This window comes from Eptatretus burgeri, chromosome 7 (genome assembly GCF_056783735.1).
Source record: "Eptatretus burgeri isolate ZD-2024b chromosome 7, Ebu_testis_v1, whole genome shotgun sequence".
NCBI lineage: Eukaryota > Metazoa > Chordata > Myxini > Myxiniformes > Myxinidae > Eptatretus > Eptatretus burgeri.
Window position 1 is genome coordinate 99,255,657 of NC_140967.1, and position 18,376 is coordinate 99,274,032.

At 44.6% G+C, this 18,376-nt stretch overlaps 1 protein-coding gene across 19 annotated transcripts in view; it reads right to left on the minus strand.

Annotated features, from left to right (window-relative positions):
• Window positions 1-18,376, minus strand: part of LOC147023891 (signal-induced proliferation-associated 1-like protein 2) — a 389,701-nt gene that overhangs the window by 244,309 nt on the left and 127,016 nt on the right. Inside the window, exon 1 of one of the 19 annotated variants that reach the window (XM_085889810.1) lies at window positions 899-1,099. The exons of 17 other annotated variants lie outside the window; for them this stretch is intronic. The gene's annotated coding sequence lies outside the window, so the exon portion shown is untranslated. Of the gene's footprint in view, window positions 1-898; window positions 1,100-18,376 lie in introns of those variants that run through there. One more of the 19 variants, XM_085889813.1, reaches the window with a different exon arrangement.

The window sequence follows — 18,376 nt, forward strand, 5'->3', positions numbered from 1 at the left end:
ATAAAATACAAAACCTATGCTGAAAGGAGTGCTAAAGATCAATTAGTACAATTAAATAGCAAATAATTCTGGTATGTTACAACCCAATGCTGATAAGGTCTCTCACCCAAGGCGATCAGGTCAGCTGTGGCCTATAACTCTCACTTATTGATCACAGCAATTTGAAACTGGTAATACACATGAGAAATATGTACAGTACAAGGTGACTCGTCTGTCTTGTTCCCACCATGCATTCCCCTTACCACACATCAAAGTCTATTACATACACGAATACAGGTAGTGGACAAAAAAAAAAAATGGGAACACCTGGGTAAATGAGGGACACCAAGCAACGGCTTCCATACAGGTGTGGCCCATGTGTTAATTAAGCAAATAACATCCCAGCACGCTTAGGGTCATGTATAAAAATGCTGCGCAGGCCTGGTTGCCATTGGTGTTTTCATTTTTGTCGTCCACTACCTGTGAATGTATGTATATTTTATATATATATATATATATATATATATATATATATATATATATATATATATATATATATATATATATACACAAATTACACATTACTGTTTTTATTGAGATCAGACACCAATCTCATGAACCTAATTGACAAGTGAAACAAACGAACACAAGTGTCATTTCCTAGCCTGAGGTTAGAAGCCATATGAAGCAATCTGTGCATCGACTAAACAGGTGAATGAACAGGTCTCATCAATATACAATTATAATAAGTATCAACTTATTATTTGCAGCTTTCCTTTATTGCTGCTGTACCTAATGCGAACAACCAGAGCTCCATTACTTAAGTTACAAGCCATAAATAAATTTGAGAGAATAACTAATTTTAAGTCGTTTCCCATTTTGTTTTGGAGAAAAATGTCAGATACAACAAAAGCCTTACCGAATAAATAATGCACGGACACCGATGCAGGGATTCAAAGGCAAATCACCAGCGAATAAAGAACCGAAGCAGTGCGGCACGTGGAGACCCGTTTGAAGTAAAGGAAACAGAGAGAGAGGGAGAGAGAGAGAGAGAGACAGCGAGAGAGAGGGAGAGGTCGAGAGGCACAGTGCGTGCGGGAAGCTGTGAGTCACACAGACGTCAAGCAGGCGGGGCCAAAATTTTTAATGTTCACCGGATCAGCCCATGATGGCAACAATGGTTATTGGTCAGTCAGTGACAAAAAGGCTATTCATACAATCAGATTGTGAGAAAAGACCAATGAAAATTACCGGATAAGAATGATAAACGCTTTCGGGCCATGGCAAAGTAAAACAAAGCAAGCATAGTGTAGGATTTGCACGTTTGGTTTAATACCGCCAATTGATGGCAATTAGTGAATCTGTTAACAATAAATCAGAGGCACGACCATTCACAATGACTTCAACATACTCGTCCATATCCTGCACATGGTGATGCAAAAATGGGTTGCTCATCTTTTATCGTGTGTAAAAGGAAGCACGTGCCGTCTGCATCGTCCCAGTGTAGTGCAGAAAACGAACCCTGACGAGGAAAGCCAGAACCAGCTCGTCCAGCTCTTCAAAACCCACCAAACATTGCACATCAAGACAAGCACCACCTGCGCAATCATCAAAGGTTTCTTCGTGAAACAGCAGCGCTGGGGTTGTGCAAGGGCAGCAGCTTGACTTTATAAAACGGGTGTGGTTAAATACAATAAAATGAAATTTTTAAAAACAGGACGTCAAGTAAGAGCTTTTGCTGGCTCAGATCCCAGGTACACAACCATGTGTTACAGCAATTGAGGATATTCTCAGGACTTAGATCTGACAAGTCTGTTGCCCTCCCTTTGGCAATGTGCCGACTTCCCTTTGCCATCTGTTAAAAAGTCAAACACAGGAAGCAAACAGCTTCAAATCAAGTTGGTGTCAATTTATGACCTGAAATCAACGTGCATGCAAACAGGTTTGTTGTTTAAAGCCGGGCCTCATGTTAATTAAAAGGCGACAGCATGAGAAGCAATCGTGTCATCTCAACAGACTGTACAACTGATCTTACATGCCCGACCTGGCAAGCAAACAAACCTTCTTGTTAGGTGCATTGTTTGCCTATGTTCAATACGCAGAACAAACAAAAAAATCTGCATATCTTTGTTACAACTGAAGAGGTACATCAAAATATTTGAAACCAAATTAACCAAAAGTTTTGGTTAAGTTTTGAAACCAAAACCAAAGGTCGGCCCTTTTGGATAATGCGGACCAAAAGCTTTCTTCGTGGTATCAAACTCAGGATTTTATCTCATGTTGCACATTAGTTTTTAATCAAAATGCCATTGTACAAGTTCTTACACGGGCCTTGCGCATGAGGGCTTAAATAAATAAATAAATAAATAAATAAACAATCTTCACAGGACATACCACGAACACCATTTCGGTTAAGAGATGCCTGCAGTCAGTACTCCCTCACAGGACAGTAAGTCAGTTCACTTTCTTTGGGGGAATCCACTCCGCGCCGATGACGGCGAGGGAGCCAGAAACGGGTCCATGGATTGATTCTTTTCACTGGGGGATGAGATGATGATCCTCCCCAGAAATTGCAAATAGAGCTTTGGAGGCTGACTGATGCTGCAGTTAGCAGTGTCGCAGCTGACACGGCATTAGGCAGTGGGTGGTTCTGTGAATTTCCACAGACTGCAACAGAGCTGGTTTGCCAATTTAATCTCGACAATGTTGACACAATTTGTTTTGGATTACGATATAAAAATGTATATCAATTTAATTATATACAAACAAGTTGAACATTTTTGAAACATTAAAATCAAAGTCTCCAACACTTCAACAACATATTTTTTCTATTCTGTTAGAAGAATTTTGGGTGGCATTGCCTTTTCATTGGAAGGATTTTTAGTGGCCATCATAAGTTCCTCTGAGGGATTTCAAGGGAGCAATAATAATAATAATAATAATAATACTAATAACCACAATAATTGTGTGTATATAAATAAATAAATATATATGTACAGTATGTTGCAACAAAAATGATAAATTAGAAAAATGGGGGTTATTGAAGGGTTAATTATTAATTAGTTATTTACTAATGAATACTGGAATAAGTGTTTTGTAACCCAAGTTATAAAATACCAGGATCGGGTGGATATGAAGCTCCTTGTTGCCCTCGGCCCTGTGTCTGCCTCTTTTTCCTCTGGAATCAACATGCTTAATTCTTCCACATTGTAATTTCTCGCCTCCCCACGCAACCACATCAAACTGGTATGTCCACATGAGTAGTTTCGGCCACGCTCCGTCGACATGGTGTCCACGTGAATGACCTTGTATGTTGCTGTGTTGACAAGTGAGCAATTTTGTCACCATGATAGTATATGCTCGGCTCTCAAGAGGTGAGGGGGAAAGCCTCGCCACAGAGGAGGCACAAGGCGGCATCTAAATAAGCTGACAAATAGAAGCACCAGAGTGCAAAGAGAAGTGGCGAAGGAGCAAATGCCAACAAAAGTGCAAGAGCACTCAAAAGAGGACGAGGTCGATGCCATGCTCAGTCTTGCAGTCAGCCAAGCTTGAACGCTCCATAGTACAAACCATCCCAGTCGCAGAACGGAGTCCTCGCTTGCAAGCCCATTCGTGCCCTGCATATGCCTCATAGGCGCCTCAAGGAAAGCACCCTTCCACATTCACCTCCATTTCTGTCTTATTCTTTTGTCCATCATGTGTTCCTGAATGAGTCTGCACGTGCTAAATTAGACAATGTTTGATGAACAGTCGGTCTTCATCAAGGTTAAGCTTATTGTGCCAATCAGGTTGTTCTTCGTGTCTTCCCATCAGTTGATGTATTGTGTGTTCCTAATCAGTGTTATTGTTGTTCATTAAACTTGTTTTGTTTGAAAGTTATCTCGCTGTGGATTATGAGCCGCAAAAATCACTCTTCAGTGTAACTAAATTTCACCTTAAAATGGAACACGCGTGCCAAGCATCGGCGGAGGCGAAATTAATTAGGCTAATGTTTAACCGCATCAGACCGCAGAATGGCTGAATGTATGCAGAATGCCTCTGCTCAGCATCTTTAGAAATCAATCTAAATGAAAACAAACAAACAAGGGGAACAGTGGCGGTCCCACTTTTCCCATTTGGGATGCAATGCAATGCAATGGTTGCCAATCTATGGTTGTTTATCCATGCTCTCCTTTTAAATACCGAGTGTGTCAAGCAAGGAAGTAGTACGTACCATTTTTGAAGTCTTTGGTATGACTCGACCAGGGTTCGAACCATTCACCAAGCTCCCATATTCAGAGCAGAAGCTCGAACCATTACACCACCAAGTCTGGTGACAATGTGCGGACCAACATCACATATGTATCAGGTGTGGCAGGGAAGGCACATGACTGCCTCCCTGAAGGACATCAGTGAATCAGCTTGGTTTCTTCTCAACAACAATGAGGTAGTGCCATAGTAATTCTGCTGAAAACATTTAGGTTTCCCGAAGCTAAGAAACCAAATCGCCATCGATGTTCGCTTCAACTTCATTTGAACCCATAACTTTTGGGATCACCTCTCCATGACAGCAATGTATACAAGTTTGGATGTCTAATAGGCCTACATGTTCAGCGTGTTTATTTGTTTTTCTCAAGCCCTTGTTACAAAAAAGAAAAGAAAAAAAAAACATTTTAAAAGTGGAACAGCATTCGGTGGAGCTCATACCTCGTCCAGGCTGAACAGTTTATGTTTTGTATCCCACTGATAGGCCGGATCTGCACCTGAACCTGAACCAAAATCTAATCGGACGATTCTTGTCATCGACCCAACTCATTCACAACGTTTAAGATATATATATATATATATATATATATATATATATATATATATATATATATATATATATATATATATATATATATATATATATATATATATGTATTGTTACGGATCTGGAAACCATATGCATTCAACATACAGATGTCCCAAAAGTCAGTTATGTCGTTAAGTATGTGTGTAGTCAGATCCCTTTCCTTTTGTCTAGTGGGGGAATCAAAGGCATGCGTTGCGATTTCTTTTTCTAAGGTTATTACATATAACAAGCCATCTAACAACCATCCCATCTGCATGACCCCTCGGCCCATCACGATCCACCACCAACCAGCTGCCTTCTCGCACCCTCTGGTATACCCTCTGGTCTACACCGAGTTGGTCAGACGTTCATCCAACAGCAAGATAATGACCCAAAAATACCTCCAGGCTATGTCAGGACTACCTCAGAAGAAAAGAACAAGACGGTAGGCTTCTAATCATGGAATGGCCAGCACAGTCTCCAGACTTAAACCCCATCGAGCTGGTTTGGGATGAACTGGACAGAAGGGTGAAAGCAAAGCAACCTACAAGTGCAACACATTTGTGGGAACTTCTGCAACAGCGTTGGGAAGAACTTACCGAACAATATTTGATTTCCATTGTAGAAAGAATGCCACAAGTATGTTCGGCTGTTGTATCTGCAAAAGGTGGCTACTTTGATGAGTCAAAAATTTGGATTAATTCTTGTTCAACAAAATGATTCCACGATTTCTTTTTCTCTGCAATTGTTTATTTATTCTCTGCTTAAATTTCAGAATACGTTGAAACATTAAAACTGCTTAAATTTCAGGAAAACTGGAAACATGTGGGTGCTCTTAAACTTTTGACTGGTAGTGTACATATATATATATATATATATATATATATATATATATATATATATATATATATATATATATATATATATATATATATATATATAGACACGAAAACATAACCTCCGTCCTCCTTTGGTGGTTGAGGTAACAAATAAATGCCCAATAAGGTATTTAACGTTAGCAAAACACACACACACACACACACACACACACACACACACACACACACACACACACACACACACACACACACACACACACACACACACACCTTTGCGTAATGCATAGACACTTGTGTTAGAGGCCAGACACGACTAGGAAGTATTGTACAACCATTAACATGACCTCAGAAGAGCAGTGCCAAAGGAAATTATTACACAGACACAAGTCGAAGCATGTTTTTACAGCAACACAGAACCCAAGAGGCTTTTGTTCAAATAATTCAAAATGCAAACACTGACAACTCCTCAATCCCAGAAGAAAAGGCAAACAAACAAATAATCAGCATTTCATCCCAAAGGGTGATGCCGTCACTCAATCAGCGATCTCCACAATTCTCTTGACAGTCAGGAATCATGTGTGGTGAGGGTTTTTTTTAGATGCACTTCTCAAACAAACTAAGAAACGATTGGTCTTTCACATTCCAACTACAAATGCTTTATGACACAAACTTATGACGATGAAGACCAAAATGTTTCTTGATCTATTTAACAATTTTGGATTTGTGTACACACCACTGCTCGACACAAACTGCTGAATCAAATGATGATTTTTTTTTATTATATAAAAAGGAACATTTTCTGAACCAATTGTCTCATTCAAACAATAAAACTTTCATATCATGATCATTGAGGGACTGGTTGAAACGGGGACAGCGACACTTTAAAGCTGTCACACTTCGTCTTAATGAAAATATTGAAAAACTTCAATCATCCTTTTTTGAAAAGCTTTGGAAATTTAAATTATTCATTCCACTTGGATATTCTATATCAGCGCCCAGAAAAATTAATGGCACATGGATCATTTGGGCCCAGAAGGGCCAACGATTCGAGTTCATTCCAAAGAGCAAAACAAGAATTTGCGATGCAAATCACATGCTTTATGGTGGAATTAAATTGCTTAATTGCATTGAATACTGTTATGGCTGTGGAAATTTGCAGGACACCATGAATGTCCGTAGTTCAGTTAGGTCGATAAGTCTGTCTTCAGTTAGATTTCCCCACCGTTGTTTAATGGGATTTATTCGTGTCACAGGTCTGTGATCCTTTGAGATAGTGTTTTTCTTTTTCTATCATTATTTTGGAACAACCACATGTCAACCACCATTACAATAACCAACTTAACCACAACGCCAACCACGCCACCATCACAACAACCACGATCGCATCAACCACAACCGAACCACCACCACCAACGTCACTCTCAACAACCGCTTCACAGCAACCTCCACCACAACCCTTCCACCACAACCACACGCGCCTCTCAACAAACCATGCCATCCTCACCACTTTACCCCCAACCACCAACACCGCCTCACCACCTTCTCCACCCCATCAATCACCTAACCACCTTCGCAACTACAATGCCAACCACCAGCCACGCCACTACAAGCAACCACACCACAATCCCACGCACCAACGAATAGCATCTGTGAAAGCCAGCGCAACGCGAAGGAAACCAGAGGAGTTCCGATGGTGCGCGTATTTTCCCGCCTGTTTTCCTGTGCTTTGGTGTGGGGGAAGTCCGATGCGGATCAAAGGTCAGAGGTCATGTTAAGGAGGGGCCTGATTTTGGGGGAATGAATGTCCCTGGACCTGTGCCAAGAATTATTCTCTCGCCCCCCGGGTGGCGCACGGGGAGGGGGACGAGAGGGCACGCCCCTTTTCTGGAAGCTTCCCGCGGGAGCTAGAAGGGGGCTGAGCCGAAAACGGGGAGGAGTCAGGCGTTGGAACCTGGGGAATAAAAGGGCGCACGAGATGCCAGGTAAGTTCGTTGTTGGTCGTTGAGCCCTTTTGTCGTCGCAGCAGTTCGTTGTTGGTCGTCGAGCCCTTTTGTCGTCGCAGCAGTTTGTTGTTGGTCGTCGAGCCCTTTTGTCGTCGCAGCAGTTCGTTATTGGTTGTCGAGCCCTTTTGTCGACGCAGCAGTGGGTTGTTGGTTGTCGAGTCGTATTGTCTCTTCGGGGGAGCTTCGTCTCTTCGTGACATTGGGGATCGCTGCTGCTCTGTGGTGTTCGAGATCCGGGTGCCTTCCCTCTGGGTGCCAAGTCGTGAGGGTTGTGTGCGGTGGTCCAGGGTCGAGGCGCGCACGAGAGGAGAGTGCCGGAGAGAGCTCGCCGACCGTCGCACCACGAGGGTGCAGGTAACCAGCGTCGGTCTCGTGGGACCCATTCGGTCAGCCAAGTCCCACGCCATAAAGGCCCACGGGCCCAGTCTGACCCCCCTGTCTGTGGGGGTGGTCTTTTCTCTTCTTTTGTGTGAATGATGTGGCGCCGTGTCCATAAGTAAACCTGTTAAGTGCCTGTGAAATAATAAGAATATTCGGTTGTAGTGCTTTCCCTTGCTTTTGTTTGCCTTGCTCGTGTCTCTGTCCCCGTCCCGTGTATGCTTTTCTGTATACGTGCATGATTGTTCCATTGCATCATTGTATACGTGTTTCATTATAATAAATGTGCTTTGTGTGAATGTACCCCGTTCGTCGCGTCCTCCTTTCACCCTATTGGAAATGCCCTCTTGCGTCGCGGAATAAATAGTTGGGTTTTAAATACCCGTTCAATAGAATCGGATCCGGCGAGGTCGGCGATAATACCCGCTCGGTTATCACTGCAGAACGGAACAGACCGCTTAAGCACTTCGTGTCCCAAGCCGACCTGCGTCGAGGTACGGTCTCCGGGTTAGCTATCCGCGCGGGTACTTAGGTATATCGAGATTCGGCGATTGACCCTATCCTGCGCGGGTAGAAAATTGGCTAGGCCGTGGTGGGGTTGAAGACCCACCCGTGACAGGGTTCCGGCATTGCTCCGGAAGGTCACGACTGAATTGTCCGTCCGGTGGGCGACGCGGTTGCGATTATAGAGACGCGGCCGATCGCACGCCGGCGGGCGTGAATTCGTAACAATACGTTTCAGAGAAGCTGTAACAAGCACTTCTTATGAGAGCGATATCCAGACACTTTCGGATTATATGGTAGTGATGGGAAGTTTTAATGTTACGACTACATGGCGTTTGACAGCCTGTGTTAATGGCAAACCTTGATGTGAATATTGTGGATTTGGGGCAGCGGGGCTAATCTGAAGAGTGTAAAACAGCACCAAGAAAATGAAACAAATTAATGGAGAAGAAAATTATTAAATAAAAACGCAAACTTACAACATATTTCTCAAATATGAACAAGAATATCTGCTGCTCTTCCTTCGCTCCAATTGGTTCTTCTGACCACGTCCTTGTTAAAGTGGACATCTCTCTGGCTGTTATCAGAGAACCACCTCACCGCCGTCGAGTCTGGCATTTCACTCAAGCCGACTGGCAGGGTCTCCGAGCAGCCATCAAACTTACAGACTGGTCTCCTATCACTACTTTCTCAAACATCAACTTATCCTGGGAATTCTTTCAAAGAAACTTGCTCTCCCTCATGCACAGATTTATCCCCTCTCGTGTTCAGTTGTCTTACCCTTCCTCCCGCCCTTGGTTTACTGAAGCTTGTGGCGAGGCAGTTGTCCTGAAACAACTTGCCTTTGCGTCATGGAAAGCAAACCCAACTGAGGGCAATCTCAGTTCTTTCCACAAAGCTCGGAACAAGTGTGTATCTACCCTCAGGAGAGCCAGAAAACAACATCTTTCTCATCTCAAGTCTGAACTCTCAAACCTCTCTCCCTCCTCAAAATCCTGGTGGCGTTTAATCAAATCTGTTTCTGGTGTATGTTCCCCCTCCATCCCCTCCCTTACCTCAAATGGCCGCACTGCTGATTCCACACGTGATAAAGCTGAATGTCTAAACTCGGTGTTTGCAGCTAAATCTTGTGTCCCAAACCCATCACTATCTCTACCCACTTTACCCAGTCGCACCCAACTGTCCCTGGACTCTGTATCCTTTTCTCCTGACAAGGTGGAGAGCTTGCTTTCAAACCTCGAGTCAGATTCTGCAACCGGTCCAGATGGCATCAGCCCACGTGTCCTCAAAGCCTGCTCTCCTGCTCTTGCTCACCCTCTCTCTGTTCTATTCACCCTCTCATTTTCCCAAGGTCATCTGCCATCTGCTTGGAAATCTGCTAACATCACTGCCCTGCATAAAAAAGGTGCAAAAACAGATCCCTGTAACTATAGACCAATCAGCCTTCTCCCAATCATCAGCAAGGTTATGGAATCCATCATCGCTTCAGACATGAAATCCTTCCTCTTCTCCAATGGCTTGATTTCCAATCATCAATTTGGTTTCAGACCAGGTCACTCTACCCTAGATATGCTGCTACTGCTCTCCCATCAATGGATGGAGGTCCTCAATGCCAGACAGGAAATCCGAGCCATATCCCTGGACATATCACGTGCTTTTGACACAGTCTGGCACCCTGCCCTACTCACCAAACTCTCTTCCCATGGTATTCCAGGCCATCTCCACTCATGGCTCGCAGACTTCCTCTCCTGTCGCAGTCAACGTGTGGCCCTAAATGGAGTTCTTTCATCCCCTCTTCCTGTGCAGGCTGGAGTTCCTCAAGATAGCGTTCTGGGCCCTGTTCTTTTTCTGGTTTTTATCAATGATCTCTCGGACTCTCTGGAAAATCCTCTATTTCTCTTTGCCGACGACTCCACCCTCTGCCGTACCATCTGTCATCCCTCAGACCGGCAAGCAGCAGCTTCTTCGCTCACTGCAGATCTGGATAAAATCACAAACTGGTCCAACACGTGGAACATGTCTTTCAATCCAGACAAATCTCACACTCTCACTATGTCTCTTCGAAAGGACCGTTTAGAAAACCCCCCCATCCACTTTCTCAACAATCCTCTGGAAGAAGTCTTTTCTTTCAAGCTTCTGGGTCTCACTATCTGCCATGACCTTTCCTGGGAAAGTCACATTTCCACCCTCGCCTCAAAAGCTAGTCGCCGACTGGGAATCCTCCGTCGTGCAAAGTCCTTCCTCGGCCCTCTTGAGCTCCTGACCACTTACAAAGCTTTTGTCCGTAGCCTGATGGAGTACTGCTCTCCCCTCTGGGCTGGTGCTCCTGCCTCCCACCTTTCTCGGCTTCACGCTGTCGAAACCAGGGCATTTAAGATCATCGGCATCTCCCGCAATGAAGCTGAGTCTTTGGGCCTCTCACTCAATCACCGCAGGTTGGTCGGTGGTCTTTCTGTCTTATACAGATTCCTCTCCAGCCTTGCCCCCCCCTGCTCTCTCTGCGATTTGTCCCCACCACATTTCCACAGGGCGCTCAAGGTCCGCCAACAACCCCCTTCTGATAAAACTACCAAAATCACGAATCACTGCTCATCTTCACTCTTTCATTCCTCTTTTTTCCCGCCTTTGGAATAAACTTCCTCACTCTATTCTTTCCCATTCTTCCCTCCAGGCTTTCAAAACAGCTGTTCACCACCACCTCTTATCTTCCCCCATCCAAATCCTCGATATTTTCTACCCCCGATAATCCACCCAAGCCCACTTCCTTCATTTCTCCTGCTTTCCTTCATGAAAGTCCCTGTAATGTCCATCTTCTCTTCGCCATGTTCCCCATCTCATCCCCATCCCTCTCCCTTCCGAAGTTCACCTAATGTGTCTGTTCCCCACTGTTGTGTCCCTTCCACTCACGCCCCTCTTGTCTCATGCCTCCTTGCTGTGAGTTGTGTGTTTGCTCTCATACGAGCCTCGACAAAGGTATGCAAAAAAAAAAAAAAAAAAAAAAAAAAAAAAAGAGTAATAAGAGATTGCAAACCCTCACCCACACTTCTTTTGAATGGTGTATTTTTATAGGTTTTCAGATAAATCCAATGTGGCTGCTAAACCATGTGACCTATGACGTCCTATGTGAGACTCTTTTGTTCCTCATGGATATGCGGTCATGTGTGTAGTTTCGCCTCAACCTTTTCAGCCATTTCAGAGAAGATTTTTGAAGGTTAAAAAAAAACTAAAAACAATAAACAATATGGCTGCCGAATCACGTGACCGATTACATCATCAAAAATAATTATGGACCATTTTATCCTGAGATGACCCTCAAAATTTTTTATACTGGTCGGATGTGAAGTTCTACATTGCAAATATGATGTCATAATGAAGGCAAGCACCTACGATGTCATAAAAAAGACTACACTCATTACCCATGAGGAGTGCTTGCTATGTGCCACTTGTACACACATGGCTTGGGGAACACTTGTGTGAAGTTTCCCCTCGATTTGTCCAGCCATTCTGGAGAAGATTTTTATAGGTTTTTGGGTAAATGCAATATGGCTGCCAAACCATGGAGTGTCAATGTAGGTGGTTGGAGTGTCAATGGAAGATGTGGAGGATAGAGCGAAATGGAGACGGTTGATCCGCTGTGGCGACCCCTAACGGGAGCAAGCCGAAAGAGGAAGAAGAAGAAGAAGAAGATATATATATATATATATATATATATATATATATATATATATATATATATATATATATATATATATATATATATATATATATATATATATATATATATATATATATATATATGTATGTACATACATGAGTGGGAGGTACGCTTAAACATCGAAAGCATACGAACCGTGTTTCCCCATTGTCTCGGGTCGCTCACCTGAATTTGATTTTTCATTTACGGATGCTTTCCGATGGTTCTGTGATTTTTCCTGGTGTATCGGCTTTGATGTCTGATGGCACACAAAATTACCGTGCTTCCCCAATGGTTCGGGTCGCTGATGTGCATTATTTTTCATTGATTTATATTTTCATTGACGGATGTTTTATGACGATTCTGTGATTTCCCCCCCCCCCCCCCGTGTACTGGCTTTGATATCCATCGGCACGCCAAATTTCATCTTTCCACAGCTCTCTACATCACCCGGAAGATACCGATCTTTAATATCAGTCAGTTAGTTAGTTAGTTAGTTAGTTTGCCGAGCGTTGGCTTAATGGTTGGGGTGGTGGGCTTGGGTTCCTAGGGTCCTGAGTTCAAATCCCACTCGACCTTTGAATTAATACCAGGTGGGGGTTGACTTTAAAGTAGTGGGCTTGGGATCCTAGGGTCCTGAGTTCAAATCCCGCTCAGCTGTTGAATTAACACCAGGTGGGGTTGACTCTGCCTGTCATCCTTCCGAGGTCGGCAAAATGAGTGCCAGCATGCTGGTATACTGTGTCGGAGTGGCGACCCGTCCAGGATTGTTCCCAATAGCCAAGGAGACTGCTTCGGCAGCACCAACGCTCTGCACAGAGTATGGTCCTAATGGATGGATGGGGGTTGACTCAGCCTGTCATCCTACTGAGGTCAGCAAAATGAGTACCAGCTTGCAGGGATGATTGAGTCATTAGAATATCTTGCGTCGGAGTGGCGACCCATTCATTGATATAATTCATTGTTTATTGATAATTGCATTACTCTGCCCTTTGTGATGATTAATTGCGGACATGGAATTGTACTCCCATGGGGGGAAAGACCCTTTCGTGGACAGGCCCTCGCTGCTCCTATGGTTGACAGTGAGTGCCCCGGAAGCAGCGGGGGAAAGAGAGTGGCATTTCTTTATGTGGAAGAATTGCGCAGCTCAACCAGTGGGTCACCCAGATTCCTCAGATGGAAGAGCACTGATGCGGTTTTCCAGAGGACCTGGGTTCGATTCCCGGTCTGGGCCTATAATTTTTCCATATATACATATATAAAATAAGTGTCCGTCCATTCGTCTCCTCCATAACACGAAAACCATGAAACCTTGCGGCCCCAAACTTTGCATGCATACTAAGGAAACTCCAAAGTGGTGCATGGATAAAAACTGGGTGTTGGGCTTAATTGAAATACCCCTTTTGAATATAATTTAGGGAGTGCTCATCACAAAAAACCAAAATAAGCCTGACCAAGATGGCAACGCACCATCTTGGTCAGCCCTCTGTCAGCTCACAAGAGTCTTGAGCCACCATATTTTTTGGCCTGCTCAACAATGCCTCGACTTAGAACAGGCTGCAATGATTTCTTAACAATAAATTTTTTTTTTTTTTAACTTTCCTCGCTTATATTATCAATTGCCTGATCATCATATCTTCGAATCATTGGATACTTTGCAATGCCTATCAACGCCCAGAAACACCAGCGTAAACCCAGTTGAAGGCAAAGGACTTTTGCAGCCAGGGAAAGGGGGGGGGGAGTTGAGGTCGCACTTCTCGGTACCTGAGAGTTTCTGGGGAAGGGGTGCTCCGTGGTGCGGCACCTGACAACAGTCGTGCAGTTCGGTCCACAGCCGCCCGAGTGGAGTTCGGGTCCGTGGAGGAGCTCAAGTGGGCCGGGCCCAGTCGTCGGGCCGTCGGGGCAAGACGTGAATAGAGCCAAGCAGTGGGAACCCTTCGTTTCCAACCAACTCCAACTTCTCCCATACAACCACATGAACCTCCTTCGACCTTCCCATCCAACAAAACGAACCGAACTCTCAAATCCAACGAACCAACCAAGAACTAAGCACTTCCAAATCCAACTCCTTCCTTTCTTTCTCTCAAATCCAACCACAAACTCCTTTTCATCCCATACCACCTACTCTGAGGATTGCTTCGTATTTTATAGATCACGGAGCTCGGGGTGGAGCCATGGCGAAGCCGACGTCATCGTTCATCCTGATTGGACCGGGCCTTCATGCGGTCTGCCTTCCTGGGCAGGGTCCCGCCAGAGGCCGGCAAGGCCCGCCCACACCACATGTCTGGGTTTGGGAAGGTGGAAGCCGAGATGGAACTGCCACAGCGAACGTCAGGATTCTGACTCGGAAAACGAGTCTCTGGGTAGGCGCTTGTCACGCTGTGGTAAGCGAGGTGAGAGTGCGAGGCAAGCGAGATGAAGGCACCGTGGTTCAAATAAAAGGGGAGAAAATGATTTATTTACCGAACTAAAAGCCCATCGCAACGCACCCCCGTGTTTTCCCACTACACACAAGGAAGGGATCTATCTGCACGTATACGAATGAAATAACTGACTTGGGACACCTGTATGTTGTATGCATACAGTTCCGAGAACCATAACAATATGTATATATGTATATACACTGATGAGCCAAAACATTATGATCACTGACAGGTGAAGTGAATAACATTGATACAATGGCACCTGTCAAGGGGTGGGATATACAAGACAACAAGTGAACAGTCAGTTCTTGAAGTTGATGTGTTGGATGCAGGAGAAAAGGGTAGGAGTAAAGACCTGAGCGACTTTGACAAGGGCCAAATTGTTATGGCCAGACGACTGGGACAGAGCATCTCTGAAACGGTAAGGCTTGTGAGGTGCTCCCGGTCAGCAGTGGTGAGTACCTACCGGCAGTGGTCCAAGGAGGGACAAACCACAAACCGGCGACAGGGTGTTGGGCGCCCAAGGCTCATCGATGCATGAGGGCAATGAAGGCTATCCCGTCTGGTCCGAACCAACAGAAGGTTTAAGGCCCGGTCACACCTTGACGTTTTAGCCAACGTATGCCGATTTTTGATTTTTTTTTCTAAAACGCTGGCACACGTTGAATACGTTATGGGTAAGTTTTGATAACATTGAGAGCACGCTGGCATACGTCGTAGTACGTTGCCATACGTCGTTGTACGTTGGCTTTAAACGTTGTACTTTTCGGTTGTCCTCAAATTTTTTCATGCTTGAAATTTCACGACGTATGCCGGCGTATGACTCACACGTTCCGCTACGCTGGCCACAAGTTGTAGGCACGGTCTGCGATCGTTGACAGACGTCAACACATGCTACTTGTAAGTTAATCATAAGTTGAGACACGCCGAGGTAATGTTTAGAGTACCCGAAACTTATTTCCTACCTATGATTAACGTGTTGTTGGCACGTTACGCGATCGTTGCCACACATCGACAGACGTTACTTTTAAGTTACTCATAGGCTGAAAGACGTCGGTATAATGGATCGTCCTTGCGTCAGCGTCCACGGCCACGGCCGGGACACTTATTTGCAGCATTCTTCAAACTTTTCTTCGGCATGACGAGGATGTTCACACTTCGATGTCTAGCTTGGCTATGATTCCAATTGTCCATCGGCAGCGTCTATTTAAAATAGTCGAGTTTGAGCGTTTTAACACGTTCAGAAGAAACGTTTCAAATTTCCAAACCCCAGCGTCAAAAAACAAAAACAAAAAAAAAAAACAAAGGCGAGTGACAGCAATTTAAATCGTTCATTGTAAACAATGAAACTAGCTGAGTGGTACCATTTCAAAGTCGTTGAGTGTAAAAAAAAATCCAATTGTTGAGCGCAAGCGTCTACTTTCAATAGTGGATATGCAGCCATTTAAATCGTTGAGTGGCAGCCTATGAACCTACCCGTGGACACGCGGACGCAAGGACGATCCATCATAACCCACACCCTCCCCCTCACACTCACCTACTACTGCCAACATGAACAAACTACTACTAATACTAATAGTAATACTGATACTGATACTGTTACTGCTGACATGGACATCGACTCAAAAAGGACTCGAAAACACTGTTGGGTTCCCCTTTTATGAGCAGCATTTTTATATACCAATTCCCAAAACCGCTGGGAACACGTCTTTATATGGCAGTTGTAACCTAGAAACACGTTAATTTATTTTTTTTGTCGACCGGAAGACGTCATTGGAATACGTCTACATACGTCGATGTGTGTTGGGACTACGTAAAGAATTGGTTCAAAGCACGTCAAACATAAGTTAGAAATAAGTTTCGCGTAAAAAAGACATTACCGCGACGTGTTTCGACTTATGAGTAGCTTATAAGTAGCCTTTGTGGACGTGTGTAAGCGTCCGCATATTGTGTGTAAAACTTATCCCCATCGCATGCGGAACGTGTGTCATACGCCGAGTACGTCGTAAAATTTTGAACATGTTCAAAATTTCTTGACGTACTCTACTTACTACGACTTATGATAGCGTATTTAGCGTTCTACTCGCGCATACCAAACTTACTCATACCGTATTCGACGTGCCCCAACGTTTTAGACACACTTTTTGTTACGTCAGCATACGCTGGCAAGATCGCCAAGGTGTGACCACGATTTTGACCCTTCCATTTCTACGGCAGTTATGATTCGAATCGTTGTGCGTCAGCCTTTTAATAGGCTACGTCACGACATCGTCGGCGATGCGTGCAACGCGCTATGCCTGAGTTAGACTATCGTTGGGCATCGGTTGTGTAGGCCGACAACAGGTTCAGCATTCGTTGGTATAAGTTATCTATAACACAACGAAACGTTCTGTGTAGTTACCAATGCGTTTTACATAAGACCAAGTCGCGATGAATACGTCCGAATCTTTAAAAAAAAACATCAAAAGTTCAACGTAAGCCAGCGTTCTACATAAATTTTAACACGTTGCCATCACTGGCTAAAACGTCAAGGTGTGACCGGGCCTTTACTGTGGCACAAGTCACAGAAGATTTTAATGGTGTTCATGGAAGGAATGTGTCACAATCCACATTGCATCGCATCCTGCTGCGTATGGGGCTGTGTAGCAGCAGACCGGTCAGAGTGCCCATGATGACCCGTCCACCGTCGAAAGCGCCTACAATGGGCAAGCGAGCATTGGAACTGGACCTTGGAGCAGTGGAAGAAGGTCGACTGGTCCGATGAGTCCCATTTTATTTTAGATCACGTGGATGGCCGTGGACATGTGCACCGTTTACCTGGGGAAGTGATGGCACCAGGATGCACTATGGGAAGACGACAAGCCGGTGGAGGGAGTGTGATGCTCTGGGCAATGTTCTACTGGGAAACCCTGGGTCCGGCCATTCATGTGGACGTCAATTTGACACGTGTCACCTACCTAAACATCGTTGCAGACCAGGTACACCCCTTCATGGCAATGGTATTCCCTGATGGCAGTGGCCTCTTTCAGCAGGATAATGCGCCCTGCCACACTGCACACATTGTTCGGGAATGGTTTGCGGAACATGATGAAGTGTTCACGGTGTTGCCCTGGACTCCAAATTCTCCAGATCTCAATCCGATTGACCATCTGTGGGATGTGCTGGACCGACAAGTCCGATCCACGGTGGCTCCACCTCGTAACTTGCAGGACTTTAAGGATCTACTGCTAATGTTTTGGTGCCAGATACCACAGAACACCTTCAGGGGTCTTGTAGAGTCCATGCCTCGGTGAGTCGGCACTGTTTTGGCAGCACACGGGGGACCAACAACATATTAGGCAGGTGGTCATAATGTTTTGGCTCATCAGTGTATACATATATACATATACATATACATATACAATCACGAATCAGAAATGGTCAAAATAGCTTTGTAATGCAAGAGCACTGACCGAGAAAAGCGTTTCCACCGTTCTCGCACAGTAACTGTTCATGCCCGCACGGCACTTCTGGAGTTGAACCCAGAAAATGTATTGCAACTTGTGTGCGAGACTCGTTCAAGGGCTTGTTTGCAGTCACAACAAACTCGTTGACTGTAGAATCAAAACGAGAAAAATAAATAAATAAATAAATAAATAAGGATTGCATGCAGACAACAAAATTGGGCCAACGGCCGTTGTCGCTCATCCAAGCCGATCCGTTTTTGAGAAATCTCAACGTCGATAAGGAGGAAAATTGCTTGG